The sequence below is a fragment of the Anoplopoma fimbria genome, chromosome 1, assembly GCF_027596085.1.
Source record: "Anoplopoma fimbria isolate UVic2021 breed Golden Eagle Sablefish chromosome 1, Afim_UVic_2022, whole genome shotgun sequence".
In the NCBI taxonomy this organism is placed as follows: Eukaryota; Metazoa; Chordata; class Actinopteri; order Perciformes; family Anoplopomatidae; genus Anoplopoma; species Anoplopoma fimbria.
Genome location: NC_072449.1, coordinates 17,243,047 through 17,257,461, shown reverse-complemented (window position 1 = coordinate 17,257,461; position 14,415 = coordinate 17,243,047).

Genomic DNA, 14,415 nt, shown 5'->3' with positions numbered 1-14,415 from the left:
AGAAAAAAGAGAATGATTGGGATTGTACTTGTTTTTGCTGTAGTATTTGTTTTAGTCTGGATCTGCTGCCCTGCCCTTACCCAGGCTGCCCATCCTGCACTACAGGCCAACCACGCTGATTCACAGATTCACTCCACCAGTGAGTAATACACTGTCACCCTCCCTCCTCCCCCCTTTTTGTTTCTCCTGTGTTATCAGCACACTGTAGAGCCACCCAGCTGGTTGAGGATGTGCAACAAGTCCTTTCTCCTTGAAAACAATGGGATGAAAGACAGGGAAAAAGCTGTGTCCACTGAGACTTAGCCATGTGGATCTCAGAAGGAGTTGGTAAACAGGGCCAGTTGTAGTCCATTGTGTATACAAACACTCACCCACACAAGCTTCACAGACACACATGCAGCGACTGTAGAATCACATTTCGTACTTATAACAGATAGGAAGTTTAACAAAGAACCCTGTTGCTCTAAAAGCTTTATTCTCGCTCAAGGAAAAACATACAAAACAAGTTTTTCTTCATGTGAAACAATGTTGGTCTGCATGTTTTCTCCCTGTCTTTTGTTACTCGGAGTCAGTCCAGCACACCTACACTGTTTCCAGGCCACACAACTCAGGAAGGCAGAAACCCGTAGAGAAAAGAAACAAAAAAGGACTTGCAGTTTCCTCGCCAATGCTTCAAGATTTTCTTTCTCTGTTGTTTGCGACGCTATTAATTTACTTCTTTATTTACATGTCTACTGAGACATGCAGTTCCCCTTTCAGAATCACAAAGGAACCACAAGAGAAAAAAGATCATTGATCACACTATACAATTAATTTAGGCTGCTCTCAGTGTCAGCCTCTCATTGGCCCATATGCCCCAACACAGCAGATCATTCTGTAAATCACATTTAAACTAATTTACAAGATTTATCACAGCTAATGAGGTATTGTTGTTTTTCTAAGAAAGTATAATTTGTGTCCACATTTTATGCCACTTCCCAATTTGTGTTTACGTACTTTTACAGTAATGTACTCACTAATGACAAGAATTCTTTCTTCCTTGCAATATAATTTATAGCCTGCTAGGTAGGTCAAATGTTTCAGAAAGTTAAGTAATCCGCTAAACCATAGTGGCTCAGACCAGAGCTGACTCACACCTCGAAATCCCCCAAGAGGATTTACATCAATAAGACGTAAAAAAAAAAACGCTACCCTATGGAGCCTAATGCAATCCAGGGGGTGCTTTGTAACCTCAAGAAATTATCTGTAACTCTCAATCAGAGCAGATCCAAATCCTAAATTGTTATAATCTCAATTGCTGTTGTAGCCAGAATGAGGGATGCACAAATTTTACTTGTGGATAAGGAGAGAAATGGGCTTTGAAGATGTCATCTGCATTTTACGTGTTTTCTTTTAAATAGCCAAAGTGCAATAGCGTAAAGGAAGAAAGTTCCATTGGAATCTGGTCATAGGTGGGCAGACCTCTGTGTTTTTTTTCTCCATTTGTAGTCCATACTGATGACGAAGCATATGGGTTCTGTCTGTGCTCTCCTTTGATGTCCTCAGATTCAGATTGGTGGTGATAACAAGGTGAAAAGCCTCAGTAATGAGACTTAGTAATGAAAGAGGAAGGAGGAGAGGGGGAAGCCTTTTAGCTTGCCTTGTAGCTGCTTATGAAGGGTAAGGGGGGTCTCAGATGTTTTTCACATTTCAGTAAATTCCTCGAGATGTAACTCTTTGAAAATGAGCCAGTTCGGTCGGATTCAAAATCATGTGATGATATATACATCCTCAAGTCTGAAAAATGGGTTACAGGGATACAGAAGGTGTGATTTGATCTGACATTGGAAAAGCAACAGGGGAACTCTGGGAATTCAGATCCAGAGATTTAAAGATACTTTTAGTCTTCACTTGCCAATCTATAGCAGGTACTTTGTTTTAAAATTGAAAGAGTGAATAAGGGCACATTTTTATTTAATTGAAAGACTTTCTTGGATTTTGACAGCATTTTTTGGAGTAGCTTACTGGTAAATCTGAGCAGGGAGTTTGTGTTATATCTGCAGTGCATCAGAAGCATATAAGCAGCAATGATCTGTACATTTTGCTTCAGCTTTGTAGCACGAAGGTCATTTGCATCATTGCAGTTGCAAAATCCCTCAACGATGAGCTAAGATGCAGTCCATTAGACATTTTTCACATACACTCTATAAAAACAGACTAAGCAATCAATTTAACAGGCTTGTTTACAGACACTGAGTTTTTACTGGCTGAACTTGCCCTACTGTGACCCAATTTCTTTACTCAATTAAAGTTAAGCAAACGCTAATACTGTCTAAATCCTCAGCTGTATCCATTGCACTGTTATCACAATGTCCATTGTGCAGAGGAGGGCTAAACTGTGCAACATAATGCCATTGACTGCTTATTCATTGTACTTACAAAAGGGTGCAGTGGTTGAGCTTGCTTTCACTGCTACGAAAAAGGAAAGCCTGTGCTAACCAAAGCCTGAGCCTTTTGTTTGTTTAGTTGAGAGGAAAGGCAAGGCAAGTTAGCACCTTTCAACAAGGCAATTCAAAGTGCTTCACAAAAGACATGTAAGACGTAAAGAAAAGAGAAACAAGACAATATAAAAACACATTTAAATAGGATTTAATTGTGAAATAAAATCAAAGATAAAAAAAGCTCAAATAGAATAAATTAAAGTGGCTAACAGAAAGTTACCAAGCCCTGATTTATAAGAACGAAATTTGAAAAACAGTTTTTCTAAGAATTTGTTCGAGATATGTGGTGCAGAACACAGAACGCTTCTTCTTCTTCTTATTTAGTTTTGACTTTGGCGACAGAAAGCAGTCCTGTCCCAGAGGATCTAAGACGTCTGAACATTTCACACAGGGAATGCAGATCAGAAATGTATTTTGACCCTAAACAAACAGTAATATTTTAAAGTAAATTATTTGACACTGTGAGCGCAAAGATCTGATAACTATACCGGTCTCTTGTGGTCTTCATGAGGACTCAGTTTTCTAAACTAGCTGCAGCTGTTTGATCAACTTTTAGAGAGAGCCTACTGAAGATAAACAAATGGAGATGTTTCTCTAAATCCTGCTGAGAAACAAGTATTTACATTTTTGATAGATTCTTAAGGTCATAGTTGGCTGATTTAGTGATTGTCGTAATATGGCTCTTAAAATTGAATTCCCAATCCATGACTACACCAAGATTTCTGGCTTTTTTGTGTTTTAAAAGAGAAGAACTGTAGGTGAATTTATTTAAAGAAATTTTCACCTTGATATGAATTAGACCAGACAAAAAAAAGTCCATATTGTCACTTGGCAACATAGAAATGGAAAAGGCAAAGTGATTTCAGACCCCTGAAAGATTTACCTGCCAACACAAAGTGCAGCTGTGTATTTGTAGCTTATGCAGCAAGATGCAGTTGGATTTATCCAAGTCCCCACCTGGACAAAATGTCTTCCAATAGCCTTACGTTGGCTTGTCACCATAAGTCTACCTGTAGCAGTAGAAATGATCTGGAAACACCAGCTGATACTCAACTGATCTACACATCTCTGTGTCATGTGAGGCAACGACTGGGGTCTTTTACTTGAGCATTTTTGAAGCTCTGTACAGCAACATAGCTTTCAAACTTTAGTTATTCTCAAAATAACCAATACTGTAAAAAGCTCTGCAAGCATCCTGCCTCCTGTAAACAACAGGCGTATGAGCCTACATGAATGGGCCTGTGCCCCTGCACTGTAAATACCTGACGCACCATACAGTATATTGATGCTTCACTTGCATTCTAATGTGCATACTCTTGCTATGAATTTTGTTCTTATATCTTACATTTGTATCACCCCATGCTCCACCTCTATGTTTGGGAATTTGTAGACTTCCTTTCACTCCTTTCACTTTATTTGCTTGAACTCTATGTGATCAGAGAATTCAATGCTCACTAAAAATGGATGCTTCCCACTTCTGATCCCCCCTTTAAGCCCTGCCTCACTTACTGTGTTCACTACAGTGCAGCAATCAAAGAGACTTAATCAAAGCTGTGATAGAATTTTGGGGCTGCTGTATTTTTCATTAATAATCCAAAACTGTGTGTAGCCACTACGTTTTTTTTTTCTTCAAAAGAGACATAATGGAGTGGTCAACTGGTTGTTTCCTTCAATCTTCTAAGAACAGGTTTCAGTGGTTTTTGCAATGAAATGAAAGAACCATGCCAGTGTTTTTGCAGGTGTTTGCCACAAATGTATACTCAACATATTTAAATTTTCTAAATGTTTTTTTTTCAGGCCAAGCCATTGTTTTTCATTTATTTCTCTACAGTATAAAATCCTTCAGCACAGTCCATCACAGTGAACATTTGTTTGCATTCGTTTTTTTTTGATTTTGCAGTTTAAGTTCAAAAGACTGCACTGCATTACTTCAGAACAACAATGCAACTTGCAAAAAGTAACGCAGACTTGATTTTCGTTAAAATGAATGGAAACCAATGGATGCCTGGAACAGTTGATAAAATAATCAAAAATTTAAAAATTTCGACAAATTTAAACACAGCAGCATTGTTTGCAAAATGGTCCCTTGTAATGTCAAGTATAAGTGATTCTGTAAAAAGGCCTAAAACATGTGAACCACTGATAGGGTCTCGGCTTGCAGTAAGTTAACGACAGTTTGAAAAACAGTTTTTCACTGCGTTTCACTGAGCCCACACACAGCATCAGTGGTATGGGATTGGTCAGAAATAGTCTCTTTTTCACATGTAACCACACCCAGTAGAGATGCCACTGTGTACCGACACGGGTACATGTGTACATCACTGCAGCAAGGTGAAAAGTAAAACCACTGGACATGTTCAGAGGATGATGCTCTCAATTTTATGATTCCCTTCTTTTTGGTCCGTGGTAATATCAACTACCTGCTGTCTCTGAAAATTCGTGTGTGTCACCTGTTTGTGTTTGATCCGAGTTGTCATGGCAACATGGGCTAGTGGTTTGTAGCAGGCAATTGCATCGCATTCATAAATCTCGTTTTACAACATCTTTGTGTAAAAACTGGGCCATAAAACAACAAACGTACAGGGTCTACATTAAAATTATATTAGTTTATCAAAGCCAATGTCAGAGGTTTATTGTAATGACTTTGAGAAGAAGGGGATTGCTGCACACTGGATTAACTTGTGCAAACCAAAGAAACTTTTAAAACTCAGTGTTTTTTTGTGATTTGCACAAAATGAGCCCTTAAAGGAGCATTTTGATTGCATCTTCTTATTTTTCAGTGTTATCCAAAATCTGGGAGGTACGTCTGGATATGCAAATATTTTTTCAACAGTTCTCATGTGAAGACAGGACAAATTAAAGCAAATGAATAACCATTTTAGCATTCATCTAACAGATCAGAGCTGTCCTTGCTGTCTGTTGTTATTTCACTGCCGTGTCAATAGGCAGCACTGTTCTGACTAAAGCCCTTGTAGTTTCTTTTGATGGTTTGAACCAAAAACATTCCTTTTTTGTACTGTTCATTGTTTCAGTCATTCTAAAACGGGGCTATGCTCCTGTGCCATACCATGTTCACATGTATGTATGTATGTCTACATTGTTTGAATGCTACATTCATTAGCTTTCCTTGTTTGTCACAAGGGAAACCAAAACAAACTTTTTTTCACCATCTTAAAAGCAAGGAAAACAAGACTGGTATATATTTTTTTCAATGGCAGGCGCTTCACAGATTCAATTATTTTCTTCTCTCCAGTATCTTGCACTTAACACATGTAGCAATACCTACAGGATGGGGAAATTGTGTAATTCACCAGTATTTGTTTAAGTGGAATATGAAATTTTATTTCTAGATATTGGTTGACTTTGTATAAAAAATATATACTGTACAGATTCAAAAGTATATTATAACAAAAAACTTTTAGAAAAATATTTATTTTTACTGTTTTGTAATTTAGACACAATACTGTAGCTCCTCTATTGCCAGACTTACTGGAAGTGCCTCTCGATAATGTATTACAAAGTAACTATACAATATATTGGGATTATTAGAAACTGTCACTAGCAGAGCAGTGTTGATGTTGTATTGTGAATATTGTTGAATAATAAGATTTATAAATGCTGCATACGTGTTTGTCTGGTTCTTTAGCCATTTCCCAAAGTTTCGGTTAGACTTTACGTCATTTTTAAAACAAAATTAAGAAGTTTAAATTGTTATTAGTCACTGTAAAATATGAGTTTGACTTCATATAAGTTGCAATTGTTGAACATGTATTTTCAGCTTGTAATAAGTGACACATACTCCATATACCTGCTTCATTATGCTTCCACCGCAGCGAAAGCCGTGGCCTTAGGCATTATGTTTCTGGGTTGTCCGTCCTTTCCATTCTAAGATTAAGCACAGCTCTATGCCTTTGGCCTATTTTGAGAAGAAAAAAAATAGATCAGATTGTGGCTCTGATTGTGTGTGCTGATTACTTTTTAATAAATAATGCTGTAAGATTTTAATTAATATATAATTAACCTCACAATATGTGTCATGGAAGCTAAGTGAAATACAGTGACTGCTTTACACACTATCGAGAGAGTAGTGAGTTTCAACGAAAACACCCACAGTGAGCCTTTTGTGGTTGTGGCAACAATTATTTTTTCACAGGTTGAGTTTGGACAGGAAAGGCAGACAGTGAGCCACAAAGGATCATACACTATCCATCTGATTTCACGTACATCTTATTGGTAAGTAAGTCACTTTGCAGCATGGACATTACAGCTGAACATTATTTTATCTATTCATTGTTGGTACAGGATCACATGAGTCATTCTGTCTACCTTCAACCCCATAGTTCAATGACAACTTCTAAGTTATAAACATATCCATATTAAACCGTGTTCCGCATCTACATTACTCACAATGCAGTAGCAATAATATAGCCTCAAGTGCAGATGAGATGTGAGATATACTGTATGTTTATTGAAATAATAATGAAATGATGAATCAATGTAAAAACCATTAGACCAAATATTGTTTAGAATAATTTAAATTGAAGATGTTTAAAATATTTAACACCTAACTGGGTCCGTAAAATTAAATGTGTTAAGAGATATTCTGCCAGTCAAGTTGAGAGTAAGTTACATTGTTGTATGATATATTGCAAGTTAAGGCTGCCTAAAAGGAAGAGAGACAAAACAAGACATTTATGCAGTGACTGTCTTATGCTTCACGTTGTTTTTCATGCAGAGCCAGTTATAGTTTTGAGTTTTCATGTATGCACAGGCGGACAGTTGGGGTTTGAAAATGTTTTTGTTCATTCCAAACTTACAAAGACTATATCATCAAATAAATCTTAATAAGATTTTGTCTTCAGTATTTCCGGTGCAGAGGACTTCATAAATTGACTGAATGGTCTGTTTAGTCCAGATTTAAATGAATCCCTTTGGTAATCTTGTTTTCATTGAAGCTGCCTTCTGGTTGAAGCGCTCCTTATCTGATCAATATTGCCTCAGCTTTTGGAATTTACCAGTTGGTGTGTTTAAGTATCAACATCAGACATCCTTTTCTACCATCCGCTGGGAAGACTATTGCTGCATTTCCACTGCATGGTACAGCACGGCTCTACTTAACTCAACTCACTGATTTTAGGTTTTCCATCATCAAAAGTTGTGGATAGTACCTGGTACCTGGTACTTTTTTTTTGGTACCACCTTGGTTGAGGCTCCAAGTGATCCTATTCTAAAAGGTGATGTTAAATCAGTCCAAAACAATGTCAGAGAAAATTGTCACTAGAATTATCAATTTGCGCAACAAGGACATCCTGCATATCCGCCATCTTTAAATAGTCATGCTACCATCAATAGCAACCACAATGTTTTTATTTTCTCAACCCAGATTTTTTTTAAATGATAGCCTGCAAAACTATTCCTTTCAATTGACAAAGAAAGACATTTAGTTGCAGATGAAGGATTCAATGAATGTCATGTTAAAAATGATGTCACGGCAGTTTCATGTGATGTTGCTTTGGCAATCAGCTGAGAAACTGTTATGATCTCTCCCTCCGTTTTACCATCTTTCTGTATCCAGACTTCCTCCCCTTCGTTCATTCTTATCTCCCGATAATCATGAAATGCCCTTCTTAGATGTAACCTTGTGACATCTGTGGATAATGAGCATGCATAGGAATCAAGCTTTGTGGACAGGAGGAGGGATCACCACTAATCACATCGCACTTAGGTCAACATGACTGGATCATTCACATTCCCTTTGCTGTCTACACTAGGCTGTATAGACAGCACAAGAATGGACGGACAGACTCAATGTAATTCAAAATAGGCTTTATTATTAACATTTCATTCTATGTGCCAACATCAGTGTTAATGACAGGGTTTTAAGCTTCATTTGTGCAACACTGTACAATTTAATGTATCATACAGTCCTACTGTATCCGGCCATGAGTTATAAAAGCCCTTCATATTTCATGGTTCACATGTCACGATAGCAACACAGATACATGCAAGACTTTTTTTCTATTATGGGTCCTTACAGGCAGCTGTAAATATCTGTAGTATTAGATGTATTATAACCCTCCTGAAAGGTTAATACTTTTTGAAAATCTAAACTATTGTAAAGCCTTTATTGCTCATACTAGGAATAAATATAAATTAATGAGCTCATCAAAATCTATATTTAGCCAAGAATATCATCTTATATTATAGACCTATTACTAAATAAATACATATACAGTACCAGTCAAAAGTTTGGACACACCTTCTCATTCAATGGTTTTTCTTTATTTAGTCATATTCAATCAACAGGAGGTTGGTTCTATCCAGACAACTTCCTGTTGCATTACCATAGTTTAGATTTAATGCCATTACTATAAATTACTTGATAAAGTCATCAGCAGGTTCTGAGGACATGGTTTAAATTAGACATTCAGAAATGTCAAGCACATGACAGTGTATGTTTCTGTAATGTCATCTCATCTGACAGTTGTGAATGACATGCAATCAGATGCAATGTGGCGAACAGGTGCTACAACAACATGGTGAAAATATGCTTCTCGCGTGCTTACCTAACATTGATCTGTCCTCCAGCAGTAATTAGATCTGGAGTAGGAGTTTAAAGTGGTACACTGTTGTCAAGCAGAAAAAACGCTGTCCATACAGCACAATATGATGCAGATACCCCATATCTCCAACACTTAGGGAACAAGTGCATGCATTTTGAGTTTTCATGTCCTCACTTCCCACAAACCTATAAGATCTATGTGTCAGTCCTGTGATAGCCTGGCGACCCGTCGACCTTTCCAGGGTTCACCCTACCTTTGCTCAATGTCAGCTGGGATCGGCTCCAGCCCCCTGCGACCCTGATGGGGATGAGCGGTTACCGATAATGGAATGAAATGGAATGTTATCTTGCTTTGAATTTGATTGACTTTTCTTTACAAAAACTCAAAGGTGGCAAGGTTTATTTAAAGTAACAGTGAGGATCTTTTAACTGATTATGAAACTCAAGTCTCAATTTAATACTAATTTAAACAAGATCATCAGCAAAAAGATTGACTATTTCTATATAGTTTTGTCATCTGTGCAGCATTCCCCGCAGAATGAGACGAAAACATGCAGGTACACCAGAAACTCCTTCAACTCCGACTCCAGCACGGCCTCCAGCAGCAGCCAGCCCACTGCGAACAGACCAAGATCCGGCTTCACTGCCACCTTTGACTGTTAGTCCGAGCTCCAGCGGGAGGTCGAGAGCTCTGCGTATGGCAGCAGCGGCTCCTCCTCTGGCCAGCAGTAGAGCCTTGCCTCACTGTTCTTGTGGTCCCAGCTGGAACACAACAACATACTGCTGCAGGCCCAGGGAGTATTGCTGGGCCTACTTGAGGGAAGGGAGAAGCAGGAGAACCAGAACCAGGACAGGACATGTACAGACCCTGCTGCAGTGAAATTTTTCTAAAGTGATTCTGGTGCTCGGAAACACTACCTCTTTTGTCCACAGGGACCGGTAGATAGCCCAATTATAAAAAGTTGAAACAGTAAACAGTAAGCAGGACTTTTACAAGACTATGCCGGGATGAGAGGAGAGAATATTGCTCAATGTCATCTCCAAATGAATTAAATCAGGGAAATTCATTAGGAAAGGCAGCCTGACCATGTGACCATGACACAGCTCTAGAGGGGAATACACAGCAGTGATCAAATCTCATAAACCTAATCAATGATGGGGAACTCAGCTATTAGACAAATGTTATTTATTAGTTCAAATCTCGTTTTACTGATCCTGAAAAAAAGCATGATGCTTTCAAATCACCGTGTTTTTATTAACATTACAGCAGCCTATTGACAAAGGCATGTCACTATGCTATATGATTCTAATAAAGCTCCGTTGAATTGTACAGTAATTAGAGTGAGAGAGGGGAGAGAGAGAGAGAGAGAGAGAGAGAGAAGGGAGGGCGACAAATAGAAAGAGAGGAGAACGCGAGAGGGCTGTTCCACTGAAGCCCATCTATCTGCAGATTCAATAAGAGAAAAAAGAGGTATAGCAGCGGGGTGGGGGGGTGATGCGTTAGATATCTCCAAACTGCGTTTCACGGATGAACACCAACAAGAAATGTTTCAGGAGATAAAAATCCCCATTTGATGTGGATCGGTCTGCTCGGGAGTTACCATGAAGTCGGCTGGAAATGAACTCTGGAGATACATGTCCGTGTAAGAGCATTCATGATAAGAGTCGACGCTTCTCCTGCGCTCCCCTCCCCATGAGAAGTTTGACCGGAGCTGGTTGAAGGGAGGCTCCCCGTGTTTCCGATTGGCTGTTAAATCTTTCTAGCTCCAACAACTGGAAGGCTGTTTCACAGGACACTGGGGTAAGTGGTGCGCCCTTCTCATCCTGATGTTAGTTGTTTGATATCTATTAATTATAGGATTGAGGATGTCTAATGAAAAAGCTGTGCTATTACGTCGTCACAATCTGACATTATTGCACTTTTTTTATTTTTTTATTCCAGAGGTAGGTTTCCACTTTTTGACTAATTGTGTTTATATATATATATATATTGAATTAAAGGCCAGTCAGTCCTCTACAAAAACATTTTCCTCAGGCTGTAAAGAGTATTTCAATGAAAACATAGGCTACTTTTGATTATTTTAGGCTGTACATGTGCAGGGGCAGATGATCCAAACGCACCTGCTGTACCTGCAAATCGTCGTGGCTCAGATGCCTAGTTAGGGCCGAGTCCAGGTTATCAAATGTGAGGAAATTCCCAGTTGTTCCTGAGAAAACGAAAATGGACTCGACAGATGGACTGAAGGACAATTCGAAAACGTAATGCCTCTGGCCGCGGTCACAAAAACTATAATTTTAATTATGAATTTGTTGCAAATACATTCCAGATTTAAAACGTTTGCTTTGATTCAACAAAACTATCAGCTAAAAATAGGATTTTCTGAGTTCATGAAGATATGTGGTTCGGATTAAACTTCCCAACAGTAGAAGTACTACCCTGAGCCTCCCTCGTAGCACTTATTGCATTCGTATTTGTTGCACTTATTGTTTGTTTGTTGCACTTATTGTATTCGTATTAGTTTGTTTCTGCACTATTCTTTTGCTCTGGTTTATGCTTTTAGATGCTTGTTTAAGAAAGGAGATGCACTTATGACTTCTGGTGACTAGTAGTTCTCTTGAATACCTATGTTGAATACACTTATTGTAAATCGCTTTGGATAAAAGCGTCTGCTAAATGACTGTAATGTAATGTAGAAAAATCCACAGCAGTAAAGTGGAATTTACACATTCATTTAGCAGTCATGTTAATCCAGAAATATCATATAGAGTATAATAGTGAAACACTGACAAAAGCTTTCCTTGTGCAAATTAGTTCATATTTAGTTTTCTCTGAACATACATTTAAATTGATGGAATATTGTGCGTAACAATATGGATTTTGGAGTTGCCATTGCCTGCTACGGTGCTATATTTACACAGTCCTGCTCTGCACCCTATACCCTATACTTGAAGATATATAACCACAGGCTACTGCCTTTATAGCGAAATACTAATGATTCAGCAGGGAGCTCCATCAACACCCCTAGAGATATACAGAGCAGTGATATACTGTATGGAGATGTGTAATATGGTATATGAGAGAGAAGACAAATACCATTTCATGTTTATTATTATTAATAAGCAAGAGATGAAAGAGGAGGCTGGGCTAGTGGAGGGAGTCAGCAGAACAACCAGCCAGTCGCTGTTCATGCTTAATATGATGATGTTGATTTTAAAGGGAAGTAATGTGGTGACCATGTTTAAGTCTGAGGAGGGTGGGCAGCAGTTCCTACTGGCCCCAGTGCTTGACATGGAATGAAATAATTTGCATCTACTCCTACATGTATTTTTTATAAAAAGGAAAGAGCTGTAAACAACAGCAACCATTAACACATACCACTTGCCTTATTTAGTATGTATGGCATTTTTCTAGCTGCATTCTAACTTAATTGATTACAAGTGCTCTTTAAGGGGCACAACCTTGAAAAACAACAGTTATGCTAAAAATTAACTGACTAATGACACTATATTTGGGTTTTATCTGAGTTTAACTTATTGCAGTAAGTGGGGGCTTATATGAGACTGGAAAATGTTGTTTTTCCTCATTGGTTACATTTGTTGTTGTTGTTGAAAGGAACACTAAATGCAAAGCAAAGTGTTCTAATTCTATAATACAAATTTACAGAGGCTGAAGCTGCTTATTGTCTCTCTCTGCTTTTCCTTAGGTACAGTTACTATCGGTCTATTTTTAAGAACTCCCTTGTCTTAATAATAATAAATGTGTTGCAGCTGCATGAAACATGCTGGAGCAAAACATAACCAGTATTACTAGTGAATGCGAGGTTGTGATTCGAGCATTTATATGTATTTCTAACCTTTGAGAACAATAAATTGTAAAGATGCACTAAGCACAAGGATCCTCTTGATGTCTACAGAGCTTCAGTTAAAGCTCTGACGCTAGTAATTATTTAGGCTTGTGACATATTCATATACTTCATATTTTTTATTTCATAATTTATACTGTGGATGGGATGCTAGAACAAGGCAGCCTCACCTGACAGTTTAGTAGATGAAATGACCAACTTTCATCCCTGCTGCAGTGAATAGGTTTGAGTCTGAATGAAGAAGTCCAGACATTACATAACACTGACAGAAAAACATTGGTTAATATAATACTGTACTGATTGGGAATGAGAGAAAGAGATTCAAAATAGTATAATCATCGGTAGAACAGAGGAAAAATAAGTGGACTATGGCTTCATATTGGCCTTCTTAAAGCTGCTGTTGTTCTAAATCCTTGAAAGTAGGTCAAACCTGTTGCTGTGTTCTTCAAGACAGAAAAAGGGAGAATTAAGGGAGAATTTAGAACATGTTACATTTGGTACTAGATGCAGTGTCACTGGCAGAAATGATGAAGGGAATGTGGTTGTGTTCTTTGCTGCATAGCAATCACCAACCCGGTCCCCTTAAGCAATTACACTCACAGTTTCACATGACTACTGGAAACGAACTGAGGGGGGAGGAGAGGGCAATACGTGAAATAAGAAAAATGAATGTGAAGAGTTAGAAGAAAGTATTTATTGAAAGGGAGAGATAGAGGACAGTAAGGAAGAGGTGGGGGAAGAGGTGAAAGGAGACAAAAGGTATGAAGTATAAAAGCATTTGACAGTGAAGCAGCTGCTACCAGTATCTGTTGGTTTTGCATCCGCAATAAATACAATAGCTTTGCAACAAAATATTTCACTCTATTGTCTATAAGGCAAATACAGTAGCATAAAAGGGGATCACATTAATAAACACTGATGCTGCTTTCAAGACTTTACATGGGTTATCAGAATAGGAACCTGAACGTTGAACACAGTTCAAACAACAGCAACTCTTACTTTAGACAGGAGCTATAAAACAACTGAATGGTTAGCATATGTGACTGTATATAATGATGCCTCTTTTTTTGTTCATTTGAGCCACTCTGTTGACCATTATGTCAATACAGATCAGCTGAGGAGGGCACAATCATGCTTTGGCCCTGTTCAGAAGCACTGCATGGATACTGCATAGGTTGGCTCAGGAATTTCCTGCTGCAAATGCTTTATGGAACAGATTGGCACAACACCTTAAGTCGGTAATACCATGTTAGTTAAAGTGGTAAATGTAAATTATCCAGACATTGTTCGTTTTTGCCATGTACTGTCTACAGCCATGTGGCAAACAATGGAACTCTGTCCCTTATGTATATATTTCTTTACATTATACCTCTGATATATATCTCTATATATACCATACACAAGTCGAGCACATGTATTCCACACATCACTAACACATGTTCAGTTAAAAAAAGATGTTGAAAGGTAGTGGAGGTTGCAAAAAAAAACGAGCCCAGCTTAGTTAAAATGG